We start from the raw sequence: 16379 nt of genomic DNA, 5'->3' as shown, positions 1-16379 counted from the left end.
TCCCACTGTCTCTTCTTTAAGCCATCTAGCCTTAAATTGCTTCACACCGATTTTTGGGCTGTTGACTTGCCATTTGTTTCACAAATCAACCCCGGCTCGGTTTTGACTATGTTGACCGCTGACTAGACAACGCCACAACAGCTTGGACTAGGTCAAAATTTTGAAAGTCATTTTCCCGTGTTTAATTAAAGGTGCGGTCCACGCGTCAGCACAGAGATCTCCGGCCCTTCCCTGCCCTTGCGCGCGCCCTCTTGGTGAGCTCCACCTACTCTGCCTCTTCTGCCGAGCTCACCCGCGCCCTTGTAAACAACACCGTGACGTGAGATCAAAGCAAGAAATAATCAAAAGGACCAACAGGGTCTAGCTATCAGGTTGCGTGTGTTTACGTGTGCTGTTTTTGCCGAGAACGGCCACCCCAGATCGATCGACCTAGCCGGCGGCTGATTAGTTTCCTACGTGCGTGAGCTACTACGAGCAATAGATCCACCTGCCTGTGTGCTAGCTTGCACTCGCTCGTGAGTTAGCTCTCGCGAAGATCAAACTAGGGTTCTTAGAGCATCTCTAGCAGAGCCTCTTATTGTACGGATTTTAAAGTGAGTATAAGGGCCGCGGATTATTCTGTTTTATTGTTCGGCCTTGAAGGGTCTATTTGGCCGTAGCATGCGTCAGCCCTCAAAATAAAAAAAAAACAAATTAGACAATTTGACCGCAATTCTGATAAATGGCTACAAATTTGAACAATCAAACATAGTTTGCGCGGAAATTAAACATAGATTCGCAAGCCTTGATCAAGACTTGATCTTCCAATCGCGTGTAGTTTTTCGATCTCGCGCGCACTTTTGCTTGCACTTGGTCGAACACCCCCTTCCCAATCTCCTCTACCTCATCTTCTTCCTCATCGTGACCATCCACACCATCATCCATCTCATTGTAGCCGTAATCACCGACCAAGACTTGATCAATGTCGACGGAATTGTCGTCCAACATGTGCACAAACTCAGCAGCCGCATCACGCAAACTGGTGCTACAATTTTGCTCCACAAGTCACGAACAATCGCAATGGCAAAAGCGGAAACAACTAGAAGAAAATCAAAGTTCCATACCTTGCGCCCATTCCGTCGAACACCTCGGAGGCGGCGGTAGCAGCGTCATTGGCGAGCGTCCTCGGGGAAGCTCTTGCGGTGGCGATCGAAGGAGGTGTTGGCGCGGTGCTCACAGTACCTTTTTTGGCCGCCTTCTTGTGTTTCACCCCCGCCACCTTGCGCATCTTCACCGACAGGGTGGGGACGACCTAGACCGGATTCACAGCGGCTGCGGCGGCGGGCGTGCGTGCCTTCCCGGCGGCGGCTACGGGAGTGCCGCTTTGGGCGACAAAGTTGCCCTGGAGCTTGCGAGGATGGTCGGTGGAGGCTTGAACGGCGACGGGCGCGACATGGCTGGCGACGAGATCTGCTTGAGGGGTTGGCGCGTCCATGACTTTTGCGGTGACGGGCGATGGCTGGGAGGCGTCCATGGCGGTGCTATAGAGCCGGGAAGGTGATCCGGAGTGGGCGGAGGAATATCAATGGCGGCGGAGGAAAGGAAGAGCAGGAACTGCCACGCATAAATGTCCCTCCCACCAAATCTTGCTAGCGATAGGGGTCACCATCGGGTCGGCCTTCCGCACCGTGTTTCTAAAGGTCGAGGGGGAGAATTTGCCGCACCCTACAAAATTTTGTAAAGGCCGCGGTCCGATACAGTATCTGTTCGGGCCACTTTTTTCGTGTAAAACTGTATACTGACGGTTATTTTGCAGTTCAACGCGATATAAGGGGTCTGCTAGAGATGCTTTAAGACCAACAACTCGAACTCGTCGCTACTACACCTCGAGCCGAAAGAGAGGAACAGTGACTTGGCCTCCCCGCCGTCCATGGTGGAACTACACATCCGGGCGGCTGACGAGACGAGGGAGCAGGACCTGCATGGAGGAGCACCGCAAGTCCGAGCAAGCACAATCAGCGGCCCAACTCTTGTGACCCATTACATCCAATCCAATCATTAAACACATGAAATAACGTTTGATAAAAGCTGACTGGATAATCAAAAGCTGATGTGGCATTGCCCAGTCAGCAGTCAACGTGGTAAAAACCGGTCAACGCATTCATAACCAAGCGTGGGTTGATTTCTGAACCAAGTGGGAAGTTAAGGGTGTCGGATTACCGGTTTTGGAGTTGAGGGTTGAAATCTAAACTAAGTGGAATTAAGGGTTGTAGCATGGACTTTTCTCTAATAAAAATTACATTGAGATTTCGAGACCACCGAACAACCGCTACTGCCGCCAGAACGAGCCCCGACACGCCGCTGTCACAGATCCCCTAGCGGTAGTAACAACTATCCGGGTTTAGGAATAGAACATGATATTGAGCATCCCACGGTCATCCCCATGGACCTACCATCGTCATTCCAAGCACCAAGTGGACCGATGACAAGAGCACGCACGAGTGCTATCAAGACCAAGGTGACATTCTCCTTAATGAACTTCCATTGGAACCACGTGAGACATGGCTACTACCTCAACCAAGAATGCAATGTGTGCTTAGGTATCAAGAAAGCAGCCTCAGAGACACTCGACCAGAAGACCAAGTCATGACGGATACGAACAAAGGAACACAAGAGAGGAGTCGCCAAAATGCTACAGCCGACAAACATCCGGCCCCTGCCCAGATATACGGCGCCCCCAAGATGGAGATGATAGCATCAGAACAGCAAAGGGCGAGGCTATAGTGGCCGAACATCCGGCCATGGCCCGGACACCCGGTGCCAGTCGGACATCTGGCCCCTCCCTGAAAATCCGGCCCGAGGGCACCCGTACTGTGTCAAATCCTGGCCTCCTCCAGGACGAACATCCGACCAAGGTCCAGACATCCGGCCAAGGCCCGGACATCCAGCGCCTGCGCGTGCAGAACCGGGCCAAGGCCCATGTAACCCCCTCCCTCTCCCTCTTATTTTTTCCAAGACTATAAATAGACCATCTCCTACCTCTAGCTAGGGCTAGCAAAGTATATGAGATCACTTTGAGAGAGCTTTGCTCCTTGTACCTTCATCTTGCGGATGAGACCTCCTAAGGAAGAAGGGTCCTCATCATTGGACCATCAAGACCTCCTAAGGGAGAAGGATCTCTCTAGATCATGAAGACCTCATCTCCTTTGGATTTGAGAAGAACCTTTACCTTTGTGCTATTTTCCGTTGATTGTTCATGTTATACTTGTGAATCTCATGTGTGCTATTATAGTGGATGTGTGATTTGGGTTTGTTTGAGTGTTTCCCCTCTTGAGTTCTTGTTGTTCTTCCCCTTTTCCTCTCCAAGTGTGAACAAGATCACCACCTAGGGTTTTACCCTACAACATCTTGGATCAGAGCATATGTTGATTCACATCTTGGAGCCGCATCCCCCACTTTCTAGCCTAATTTTGTTTGTTTATCTAATTTCGAAAATCCCCACAAAAATAGCCATACCATTTTTCTTCTTCTGATTTGTTGGTTTTTGATGATGTTTTGTTGATTTTGATCCATGGATTTGAAGTTTTGCATGTGGATCTAGCCTCCTCACACCTTCCCCACCATTTCCATCCACAAAATTCACCCAATTTTCGCCAAAATTTTCTTCTCCATCTTCAAACCCATGAGATCTAATCTTTCACGGAATCCAGCCGCCGGACATCCGGCCTAAGTCCCGGAGATCCGTCCCACCGCCCAAACATCAGGCCCGACATAGCCACAACCTCCACTTCACCCAATTTTTCACTATTTTGACCCCCTTTGCGAAAATTACTTCTGCAATACCACCGACAAACTTCCACAACACCACCAAACTTCCGCAATACCATCAACCTTCTGCAGCCATCACCTGTTTCACCCTAATTGCCATTTGATACTTTGAGTTCGTAGTTCCCGTTTCCTAAGGTGTTTTGGCTAATTAGAAATGGTTCAACATCGACATCACCGCCGCTCAACTACACCACAGGCTCGACATTGACAAGTAGCACTTCACCATTGACACCCCGGCCGTAAGCAAGGACGGTAACTTCGACGACATCTTAGTCTACTCCCTTGCCATTGCATTGTTAACCTTGTTAACTTCAACGACATCTTAGTTTACACCCCGGCGAGGGTGTCTCGATCTTTCAATGAGATGATAACTATCAATTTGGTGGAGACGACTTTGACGATCTGACTACAAACGTGTACGCCTCGGATTCGATGCGCCAGGTGTATGCCAGTTATTCGCCTTCGTTGCCATGTCATTTGCTTGCGTGTTGCATTTTATCATGTCATCATGTGCATTTCATTTTGCATACGTGTTCGTCTCATGCATCCGAGCATTTTCCCCGTTGTCCGTTTTGCAATCCGGCACTCCTATGTCCTCCGGCGTCCCCCTCTTTTGTCTCTCGTTGTGAGCGGGTGTTAAACATTCTCGGAATGGACCAAGTCTTGCCAAGCGGCCTTGGTACACCACCGGTATACCGCCTGTCAAGTTTCGTTCCATTTGGAGGTCGTTTGATACTCCAACGGTTAACCGCGTAGCCCGCAAAGCCCCTTTCGTCTTGCAGCCCAACACCCCTCCAAAGTGGCCCAAAACCCAGCAAACTCCCCTCTATGCTCTTAGTCGTTCGATCACGATCGTGTGGGCGAAAACCGCTCCTCATTTGGACTCTCCTAGCTCCCAGAAACTATAAATAAGTCCTCTCCTCCATTTTCGCAGATGAATCCCCAAACCCTAGATCAAATCGCGCCGCCGTCCCGCGCCTATCGCCGCCTGCCACGTGGCCTCCCGCCGCCGTCCACGCCGCCGGCCCGCGGGGCCCGAGTCGGGCCCGCGCGACCCGCTCTGCCGCCGCCGCCGGGCCGAGGCACCCGCCTCGCCCTGCCGCCGACCTCCGCCCGCGTGGATCCCGCGCCCGCCGGGCCTCCCGCGCCGCCGCTCACCGGCGTTCGACCCGCCGGAGCTCGCCGCCGCCGTCCTCCCCCGCGCCCGGCCTCGCCGCCGTCCGGCACCGGCCCGCGCCGCCACGCCCCGCGCCTTCAGTGCCGGCGCCCCATCGGCGTCCGCGCCGCCCGGGAGCTCCCCGCCGGAGCTCCGCCGCCGCCTCGCCGTCCCGCCTCAGGCCCGCCTCCCGAGCGCCCCGCGCCCTCCGCTCGCCGCCCCGTTGCCTCGGCGTCCGCGCCGCCCCGCACCGCCTCCCTCCGGTTTCCTCTCCCTCAACTCCGCCGAGAAGACCGACAAACCTCGAAGACCGTGCCGAAGAACCCTAGATCTGGAATTTGAGGTTGACCGCGTTATTTTCGTCTAAGTCCCTGATATTTGCATATTTTCATGCCATGTTCATCGCATCGTATCTCCATGCATACTGCTCCGTTTCGTGCGTGTAATATGTCAAATTGTTCGTCTCAACGGGTAATTCATTTCATTCCATTGCATCATGTTCATTTGAGCTCATATTGATGCCTGAATCATCGTTGCAAGAGTGCTATATAATGTTGTCTGCTGTCTGTTAACAAAACATGTTCATTTGTCGTTTTTGCCATGGTTGATATGTGCATCCTATGAGGTTGATGTCTACATGTGTTTTGATCTATGTCATGCCATCTTTACATTGGTGTATGCCATGTATTTTTGTGATCATTGTGGTGACTAGAACAAGCATGCAAACTAGTCTTCGTGATGTTGCTGATTTCAGTCCCTGTTCTGCTATTATTTTTATGCCATGTAAAATTGATGCTACAGAGAAATCCAAGCATATTTTGAGATACTTCAGTAAGGATGTTTTGAACATATGGTTATTCTCTATCCATTCATGCTCCTGTTTGCAATTATTGAGTAGTCTAGCATGTCATTTTCTTGCTCTACTTTTGCTACAAAATGTTTCCTGGCAGATTGTTTACATGTTATTCAATTTTGCCAAGGTTGTTGTAGTTGATCCTTGCATGCTATGAACTTGTTCTTGCCTTGGGTAGTTTCATAAACATGTCTTCTTGCTGATACTATTCTTATCTTGTCATGCAATGACTTGTATTGAGTGAGTCGAGCTCGTGAAGTAGTGTACTTACTGTTACTGTTTTGCTAGGCTGAATCTGTTATTTCGTGATGCTATGTAAACCTGCTGCTACAAGTCATTCTATGTATAATCTGGAGATGTTCACGAAGAGTGTTTTGTTCTACATGTTATGATCTATCCATCCATGCCCCTGGTTGCAATTATAGCCTGCTTTAGCTTGTTGTAAACTTGCTCCAAAGTTGCTAAATGATATTGCTGTCAGTCTGTTAACATTAAGTTCATTTGTTTCCATGCTTGTTGTTAGTGATCCATGTACCCTATGAACTTGCTCTTGCCATGCTTAGCTTCATAAACATGTCTTCTTACTGTTGGTTGCCTTGACATGCCATGTATTGCTCTTTGGTGAGTGGTACAAGCTCATCTACATGCCTACTTATCGTTGTTCCTGCCATGTTTGAATCTGTCTTATAACTTGCCATGTTTACATGGGTGCCATCATATCTTCTGATCCTTTTTGGCTCATGGTCAGTAAAGGACTTTTGTTCTATGCATTTAGTAGTAGCATGCCATGCCTTTGTTTGCCATGATAAGTTTCTGTAACATGTTGTTTGATAGCTCTAAACATTGCAACCTGATGTTATTTCTGCAAATTCTGAAACTGTTATTATTTGCAATCTTGCCATGTGTGTTTGAGCATGTTCTAGTGATTTCTGGAGATAGCTCAGTGTTCATGTTTTGTAATGCTTTACCTGTACATCATGCCCATGCCTTTTGTTTTTATACTGTGGCAATGTAGCATGTAGTTTTGGTGCGTGCAATATGCCTAGTTGTTGTTTTGGATAGATTGTTATATCATGTTTGAAGTGTATGTGTTGAACCGTTGCTCCGTTTTGAGTGTGCTCTATATGAAACTTGCTTGATTTTGCATGTAGCTTCATATTACCTTGTTGCATCCATGTTTTGAGTGTGTTTGCTTGATGTTTGAATGCATTTTGCATCAATGCATGTTTAACTTGTTTTGCTCATATCTTCTAGGCCGTAGCTCCGAATTAAATGAACTTTATATATAACTTGACTAGAATCTCGTGTAGATCATCTTGGTGCATCTTAACTTGCTGTTTAACAACTTGAACATAAGGTTTATTCAGATCTGGACCAATTTCGAAATATTCATATGAGGACTTACCGGAATTGTTATATGTTGTTTCCGGCCTCATTTAAACTTGCCTTGATGTGTTGTTCTTGTTTGCATCATCTCTTGCCATGAGTAGCTTCATGTAGTATTGTCTTGCATCATGCTTGATTGTGCATCATGTCTTGTCTATGTGTGGTGTGTTTACCATGTTGTGTGCTTCTTCTCGATAGTTCCCGTTTTGTTGCGATCGTGAGGATTCGTTCATCTACGCTTGGTTCGGCTTCATCCGTTCATCTTCTTCATGGACTCGTTCTTCTTTCTAGCGGGATTTTAGGCAAGATGACCGCTACCCTGGATCTCACTACTATCATTGCTATGCTAGTTGCTTCATTCTATCTCTATGCTGTGTTACCTATCTTTTGCTCCTCAAGCCTCCCAAATTGCCATGAACCTCTAACCTTTGACACCCTTCCTAGCAAACCGTTGTTTGGCTATGTTACCGCTTTGCTCAGCCCCTCTTATAGCGTTGTTAGTTGCAGGTGAAGTTGAAGATTGCTCCATGGTGGACAGGATTTTGTTGGGATATCACAATATTTCTTATATTATTAATGCATCTATATACTTGGTAAAGGGTGGAAGACTCGGCCTTATGCCTAGTGTTTTGTTCCACTCTTGCCGCCCTAGTTTCCGTCATACCAGTGTTATGTCCCCGGATTTTGCGTTCCTTACGCGGTAGGGTGATTTATGGTACCCCCTTGACAGTTCGTTTTGATTAAAACTCCTCCAGCAAGGCCCAACATTGGTTTTACCATTTGCCTCACCACCACCTACTTTTCCCTTGGGAGTAATTAACCCAAGGGTCATCTTTATTTTAGCCCCCCCGGGCCAGTGCTTGTCTAAGTGTTGGTCCGAACCGAGCAGCCTGCGGGGCCCCCTCGGGGAAACTCGAGGTCTGGTTTTACTCGTAGCTTGATTTATTCGGTGTTGCCCTGAGAACGAGATATGTGCAGCTCCTATTGGGATTGTCGGCGCATCGGGCGGCTTTGCTGGTCTTGTTTTACCATTGTCGAAATGTCTTGTAAACCGGGATTCTGAGTCTGATCGGGTCTTCCTGGGAGAAGGTATATCCTTCGTTAATCGCAAGAGCTTATCATGGGCTAAGTTGGGACACCCCTGCAGGGTATAAACTTTCAAAAGCTGTGCCTGCGGTTATAGGCAGATGGGAATTTGTTAATGTCCCGTTGTAGATAACTTGACACCAGATCTGATTTAAAACGCATCAACCGCGTGTGTAGCCGTGACGGTCTCTTTTCGGCGGAGTCCGGGAAGTGAACACGGTTTTGGGTTATGTTTGACGTAACTAGGAGTTCAGGATCACTTCTCGATCATTGCTAGCTTCATGACCGTTCCTTTTGCTCTCTTCTCACTCTTATTTGAGTATGTTAGCCACCATATATGCTTAGTCGCTGCTGCAGCCTCACCAGTTAACCCCTTCCTTTCCCTTTAAGCTTTGCTAGTCTTGATACCCATGGTAACGGGATTGTTGAGTCCTCGTGGCTCACAGATTACTACAACAACAGTTGCAGGTACAGGTTATGCGATGATCTTGACGCGAGAGCGATGTTTGCTTGTTTCAGAGTTCTTCTTCTGCTTCTTCTTCGATCAGGGGATAGGTTCTAGGTCGGCAGCCTGGGCTAGCCGGGTGGATGTTGTTTGAGTTTCTGTTTGTGTTTCATCCGTAGTCGGATGTTGCTCTTATGTATTGTGATGTTGTATTCGTGTGGCATTGTATGCCTCTTGTATGTATCCCCATCTATTATGTAATGTTTATGTAATGATATCCACCTTGCAAAAGCGTTTCAATATGCGGTTCTATCCTTGGTGGGACCTTCGAGTCTCTTTAGGATAGTATCGCATATTGGGCGTGACAAGTTGGTATCAGAGCCTCGACCGACCTTAGGAGCCCCTTGATTGATCGTGTAGTTTGGCCGATGTTGAGTCTAGAAGAAAAACTATTTTTCGAGTCTAGTTATATTGGAGAGTAGGAATTCATTTTACTCCTCAGCCCCTTCGTCGCTCTGGTCAGGAATCTTGACGTAGGTGTTTTGAATTACTCCTCTTCCCCTTCAAATTTTTCTTTAGGATCACGCAGTTGGTTTTCCGATCGTTGGTTCTTAGCTCTTTTGATCCAGTGCATTTCTCGTCAAGTTGACTCGAGCCTCTTCATCTTTGCCAAGTTCAATGCTTAGTTGTTTTCTTTTCCCACCCGCCCACCCTTTTTTTTCTCGGAACCGGAGTCTGTAATCGAGTACCATCCTACTTGTGCGAAGTTTTTGCTCTCTCTCCTCAATGATTTCAATCGGTGTTTTCTTTTCAAAATATTCGTCGGTTCTCCCTTCCAAGTTGCCTTTGTTTTTCCGCCCTCCCACCCTTTTCTTCCCAGAGTCTGAGTCTCTCTCGACCATCTATTTCATTCGTGTGGAGCCTTTTCAGTCTTTCGTCAATTGTTTCAACCGGTGAATTCTCGTCTTGTTTGACATTCTTCATCTCTTTTTCTTCTCCGGTGGATTCAATTCAAGTTTTCGGTAGATCATATTCTTTCCCTCGGCTCAAGTGTTTTCCTTGCTCGTTTGCATCTCGCCATTCAATCATCCCGAAGTGCAAGACATCTCAGGAGATTCGTCTAAGTTCGAATTAATTCGAGGTTGTCACCTCATTCAAATATTTCAATTGTTCCGGTGCATCATCTATCTGTTCAACATCCCTTTCCAACGATGTTTTTCTCTTCAGTGGGCCCTAACCCACAAGTCTTTTCCCAGGATCTTACCTGATTCTTCTAATTCCCCCGGAGTTATTATCAATTCTTTTCAAAGTGTGACGTAAGAATGGATTCCATCAGTCACATGCCATCTCCAAGATCGCTTTCAAATTCTTTTCATCTCGGGTTCTACCTTTCCTCTTTTTCGTTATTCCAGAGTTTCTCAACAATTTCAGTGGTGTTTCTCATCGTCTTTCTCAGCTTTGAAGACCGAAGAAGAGTTTTTCCTCTAAATCTTGTTTGTTCTCTCGAAGATTCATGGTGCTAGCTCGACGTTATCCTATCAAATTGTTTCCAGTCGTGCAATTCGCTTCATCCATCCGGAGTATGTCAGAAGTTGTTTTTCCGTTTCTTTTCACCGGAGGCCATCATTCCAGAAGAATTCTCCGTCCTCACATTTCAGCTACCATTATCCAATTATCCCGGTGCATCTGTCAAGTATTCTTTGATCAGCTCGTTGTCTCTTCGTTCTTTTGCATCTAAATCCCCTCAAGCATATTTGTTCTTCTAATTCTTCCCCGTGATTCATTCTCTTTCATTAGTCATTCTCGAATTGTTACGGTGGTTCATTCAGATCCCTTTTTTTCCTTTGTTATCATTTTAATTCATTCGTTCTTTCGAATCCTACCGATGGTTCATGAAGACCTTCTCAAGTTTGCAACATGTCACTTCTCAATCCTTTTCAAGAAGAGTAAGTAATATGCAAAATCCATTGCTTGTCATCAATTTAATTTGATGAAGGATAAGCATACAATAAATCTTATTCTTATTTCTTCCAAGTGAGTAATCCCTTCCTTCGGAGTTTGTTCATGAGGAATAAATTCTAGTTCCAAGTGTTTTCATCTTTTCTTTTCCGGAGTAAAATTTCCTCAGCCATTTCGTCGGAACCTCCATATAAATCATCACAAGGCTCATCTTATTCTTTCACCCCTCATTTTATCTCGTCATCCTTTTTGTTACCGGAGTTCTTCATGGTGGATCGTCATGATTTAATTCATTTTTCAAGAGTTCATCAAGATTTTGTTGGAAGAGCTCAAGTATCTTCTTCTTCTTGCTTCCCGAGGTGCTCATTCTTTCAATTCTTCCGGAGGTTTTGTGTTGTTCCTTTCATCAAGTATCTTTCCATCCTCTCAAACTCGTGTTCGATTCATCCATGTTTCAGCCGAAGTGCTGCCTAAATCCTTTCAGTCTTATTCGTTTCTTATCTCGTTCTAACCGGAGTGCTTTCATAGTCTATCTGATTCTGTGAGCTTTCGATTCTCATCATTCTCGTCGTTCCTCTCTTCTTCTCGAGTGATCTCGATTCTTTGCTTCTTCTCTTGAGTTCTTGTTTCACCCCATCCCTTTTCCCTTCCGTCTCGGTCCTAAGATCTCGGGACGAGATCTCTTGTTAGTGGAGGAGTGTTGTAACGCCTGACACCCTTCCTAGCAAACCGTTGTTTGGCTATGTTACCGCTTTGCTCAGCCCCTCTTATAGCGTTGTTAGTTGCAGGTGAAGTTGAAGATTGCTCCATGGTGGACAGGATTTTGTTGGGATATCACAATATCTCTTATATTATTAATGCATCTATATACTTGGTAAAGGGTGGAAGACTCGGCCTTATGCCTGGTGTTTTGTTCCACTCTTGCCGCCCTAGTTTCCGTCATACCGGTGTTATGTCCCCGGATTTTGCGTTCCTTACGCGGTTGGGTGATTTATGGGACCCCCTTGACAGTTCGCTTTGAATAAAACTCCTCCAGCAAGGCCCAACATTGGTTTTACCATTTGCCTCACCACCACCTACTTTTCCCTTGGGAGTAATTAACCCAAGGGTCATCTTTATTTTGCCCCCCCGGGCGAGTGCTTGTCTAAGTGTTGGTCCGAACCGAGTAGCCTGCGGGGCCCCCTCGGGGAAACTCGAGGTCTGGTATTACTCGTAGCTTGATTTATCCGGTGTTGCCGTGAAAACGAGATATGTGCAGCTCCTATCGGGATTGTCGGTGCATCGGGCGGCTTTGCTGGTCTTGTTTTACCATTGTCGAAATGTCTTGTAAACCGGGATTCCGAGTCTGATCGGGTCTTCCTGGGAGAAGGTATATCCTTCGTTGATCGCGAGAGCTTATCATGGGCTAAGTTGGGACACCCCTGCAGGGTATAAACTTTCGAAAGCTGTGCATGCGGTTATAGGCAGATGGGAATTTGTTAATGTCCGGTTGTAGATAACTTGACACCAGATCCGATTTAAAATGCATCAACCGCGTGTGTAGCCGTGATGGTCTCTTTTCGGCGGAGTTCGGGAAGTGAACACGGTTTTGGGTTATGTTTGACGTAAGTAGGAGTTCAAGATCACTTCTTGATCATTGCTAGCTTCATGACCGTTCCTTTTGCTCGCTTCTCGCTCTTATTTGCGTATGTTAGCCACCATATATGCTTAGTCGCTGCTGCAGCCTCACCACTTAACCCCTTCCTTTCCCTTTAAGCTTTGCTAGTCTTGATACCCATGGTAACGGGATTGTTGAGTCCTCGTGGCTCACAGATTACTACAACAACAGTTGCAGGTACAGGTTATGCGATGATCTTGACGCGAGAGCGATGTTTGCTTGTTTCGGAGTTCTTCTTCTGCTTCTTCTTCGATCAGGGGATAGGTTCTAGGTCGGCAGCCTGGGCTAGCAGGGTGGATGTTGTTTGAGTTTCTGTTTGTGTTTCATCCGTAGTCGGATGTTGCTCTTATGTATTGTGATGTTGTATTCGTGTGGCATTGTATGCCTCTTGTATGTATCCCCATCTATTATGTAATGTTTATGTAATGATATCCACCTTGCAAAAGCGTTTCAATATGCGGTTCTATCCTTGGTGGGACCTTCGAGTCTCTTTAGGATAGTATCGCATATTGGGCATGACAAGTTGGTATCAGAGCCTCGACCGACCTTAGGAGCCCCTTGATTGATCGTGTAGTTTGGCCGATGTTGAGTCTAGAAGAAAAACTATTTTTCGAGTCTAGTTATATTGGAGAGTAGGAATTCATTTTACTCCTCAGCCCCTTCGTCGCTCTGGTCAGGAATCTTGACGTAGGTGTTTTGAATTACTCCTCTTCCCCTTCAAATTTTTCTTTAGGATCACGCAGTTGGTTTTCCGATCGTTGGTTCTTAGCTCTTTTGATCCAGTGCATTTCTCGTCAAGTTGTCTCGAGCCTCTTCATCTTTGCCAAGTTCAATGCTTAGTTGTTTTCTTTTCCCACCCGCCCACCCTTTTTTTTTCTCGGAACCGGAGTCTGTAATCGAGTACCATCCTACTTGTGCGAAGTTTTTGCTCTCTCTCCTCAATGATTTCAATCGGTGTTTTCTTTTCAAAATATTCGTCGGTTCTCCCTTCCAAGTTGCCTTTGTTTTTCCGCCCTCCCACCCTTTTCTTCCCAGAGTCTGAGTCTCTCTCGACCATCTATTTCATTCGTGTGGAGCCTTTTCAGTCTTTCGTCAATTGTTTCAACCGGTGAATTCTCGTCTTGTTTGACATTCTTCATCTCTTTTTCTTCTCCGGTGGATTCAATTCAAGTTTTCGGTAGATCATATTCTTTCCCTCGGCTCAAGTGTTTTCCTTGCTCGTTTGCATCTCGCCATTCAATCATCCCGAAGTGCAAGACATCTCAGGAGATTCGTCTAAGTTCGAATTAATTCGAGGTTGTCACCTCATTCAAATATTTCAATTGTTCCGGTGCATCATCTATCTGTTCAACATCCCTTTCCAACGATGTTTTTCTCTTCAGTGGGCCCTAACCCACAAGTCTTTTCCCAGGATCTTACCTGATTCTTCTAATTCCCCCGGAGTTATTATCAATTCTTTTCAAAGTGTGACGTAAGAATGGATTCCATCAGTCACATGCCATCTCCAAGATCGCTTTCAAATTCTTTTCATCTCGGGTTCTACCTTTCCTCTTTTTCGTTATTCCAGAGTTTCTCAACAATTTCAGTGGTGTTTCTCATCGTCTTTCTCAGCTTTGAAGACCGAAGAAGAGTTTTTCCTCTAAATCTTGTTTGTTCTCTCGAAGATTCGTGGTGCTAGCTCGACGTTATCCTATCAAATTGTTTCCAGTCGTGCAATTCGCTTCATCCATCCGGAGTATGTCAGAAGTTGTTTTTCCGTTTCTTTTCACCGGAGGCCATCATTCCAGAAGAATTCTCCGTCCTCACATTTCAGCTACCATTATCCAATTATCCCGGTGCATCTGTCAAGTATTCTTTGATCAGCTCGTTGTCTCTTCGTTCTTTTGCATCTAAATCCCCTCAAGCATATTTGTTCTTCTAATTCTTCCCCGTGATTCATTCTCTTTCATTAGTCATTCTCGAATTGTTACGGTGGTTCATTCAGATCCCTTTTTTTCCTTTGTTATCATTTTAATTCATTCGTTCTTTCGAATCCTACCGATGGTTCATGAAGACCTTCTCAAGTTTGCAACATGTCACTTCTCAATCCTTTTCAAGAAGAGTAAGTAATATGCAAAATCCATTGCTTGTCATCAATTTAATTTGATGAAGGATAAGCATACAATAAATCTTATTCTTATTTCTTCCAAGTGAGTAATCCCTTCCTTCGGAGTTTGTTCATGAGGAATAAATTCTAGTTCCAAGTGTTTTCATCTTTTCTTTTCCGGAGTAAAATTTCCTCAGCCATTTCGTCGGAACCTCCATATAAATCATCACAAGGCTCATCTTATTCTTTCACCCCTCATTTTATCTCGTCATCCTTTTTGTTACCGGAGTTCTTCATGGTGGATCGTCATGATTTAATTCATTTTTCAAGAGTTCATCAAGATTTTGTTGGAAGAGCTCAAGTATCTTCTTCTTCTTGCTTCCCGAGGTGCTCATTCTTTCAATTCTTCCGGAGGTTTTGTGTTGTTCCTTTCATCAAGTATCTTTCCATCCTCTCAAACTCGTGTTCGATTCATCCATGTTTCAGCCGAAGTGCTGCCTAAATCCTTTCAGTCTTATTCGTTTCTTATCTCGTTCTAACCGGAGTGCTTTCATAGTCTATCTGATTCTGTGAGCTTTCGATTCTCATCATTCTCGTCGTTCCTCTCTTCTTCTCGAGTGATCTCGATTCTTTGCTTCTTCTCTTGAGTTCTTGTTTCACCCCATCCCTTTTCCCTTCCGTCTCGGTCCTAAGATCTCGGGACGAGATCTCTTGTTAGTGGAGGAGTGTTGTAACGCCTGACACCCTTCCTAGCAAACCGTTGTTTGGCTATGTTACCGCTTTGCTCAGCCCCTCTTATAGCGTTGTTAGTTGCAGGTGAAGTTGAAGATTGCTCCATGGTGGACAGGATTTTGTTGGGATATCACAATATCTCTTATATTATTAATGCATCTATATACTTGGTAAAGGGTGGAAGACTCGGCCTTATGCCTGGTGTTTTGTTCCACTCTTGCCGCCCTAGTTTCCGTCATACCGGTGTTATGTCCCCGGATTTTGCGTTCCTTACGCGGTTGGGTGATTTATGGGACCCCCTTGACAGTTCGCTTTGAATAAAACTCCTCCAGCAAGGCCCAACATTGGTTTTACCATTTGCCTCACCACCACCTACTTTTCCCTTGGGAGTAATTAACCCAAGGGTCATCTTTATTTTGCCCCCCCGGGCGAGTGCTTGTCTAAGTGTTGGTCCGAACCGAGTAGCCTGCGGGGCCCCCTCGGGGAAACTCGAGGTCTGGTATTACTCGTAGCTTGATTTATCCGGTGTTGCCGTGAAAACGAGATATGTGCAGCTCCTATCGGGATTGTCGGTGCATCGGGCGGCTTTGCTGGTCTTGTTTTACCATTGTTGAAATGTCTTGTAAACCGGGATTCCGAGTCTGATCGGGTCTTCCTGGGAGAAGGTATATCCTTCGTTGATCGCGAGAGCTTATCATGGGCTAAGTTGGGACACCCCTGTAGGGTATAAACTTTCGAAAGCTGTGCATGCGGTTATAGGCAGATGGGAATTTGTTAATGTCCGGTTGTAGATAACTTGACACCAGATCCGATTTAAAATGCATCAACCGCGTGTGTAGCCGTGATGGTCTCTTTTCGGCGGAGTTCGGGAAGTGAACACGGTTTTGGGTTATGTTTGACGTAAGTAGGAGTTCAAGATCACTTCTTGATCATTGCTAGCTTCATGACCGTTCCTTTTGCTCGCTTCTCGCTCTTATTTGCGTATGTTAGCCACCATAGATGCTTAGTCGCTGCTGCAGCCTCACCACTTAACCCCTTCCTTTCCCTTTAAGCTTTGCTAGTCTTGATACCCATGGTAACGGGATTGCTGAGTCCTCGTGGCTCACAGATTACTACAACAACAGTTGCAGGTACAGGTTATGCAATGAACTTGACGCGAGAGCGATGTTTGCTTGTTTCGGAGTTCTTCTTCTGCTTCTTCTTCGATCAGGG

This window comes from Triticum aestivum, chromosome 3B (assembly GCF_018294505.1).
Source record: "Triticum aestivum cultivar Chinese Spring chromosome 3B, IWGSC CS RefSeq v2.1, whole genome shotgun sequence".
NCBI lineage: Eukaryota > Viridiplantae > Streptophyta > Magnoliopsida > Poales > Poaceae > Triticum > Triticum aestivum.
The sequence above is the reverse complement of the archived record's forward strand: the minus strand, read 5'-3'. Positions refer to the sequence as shown.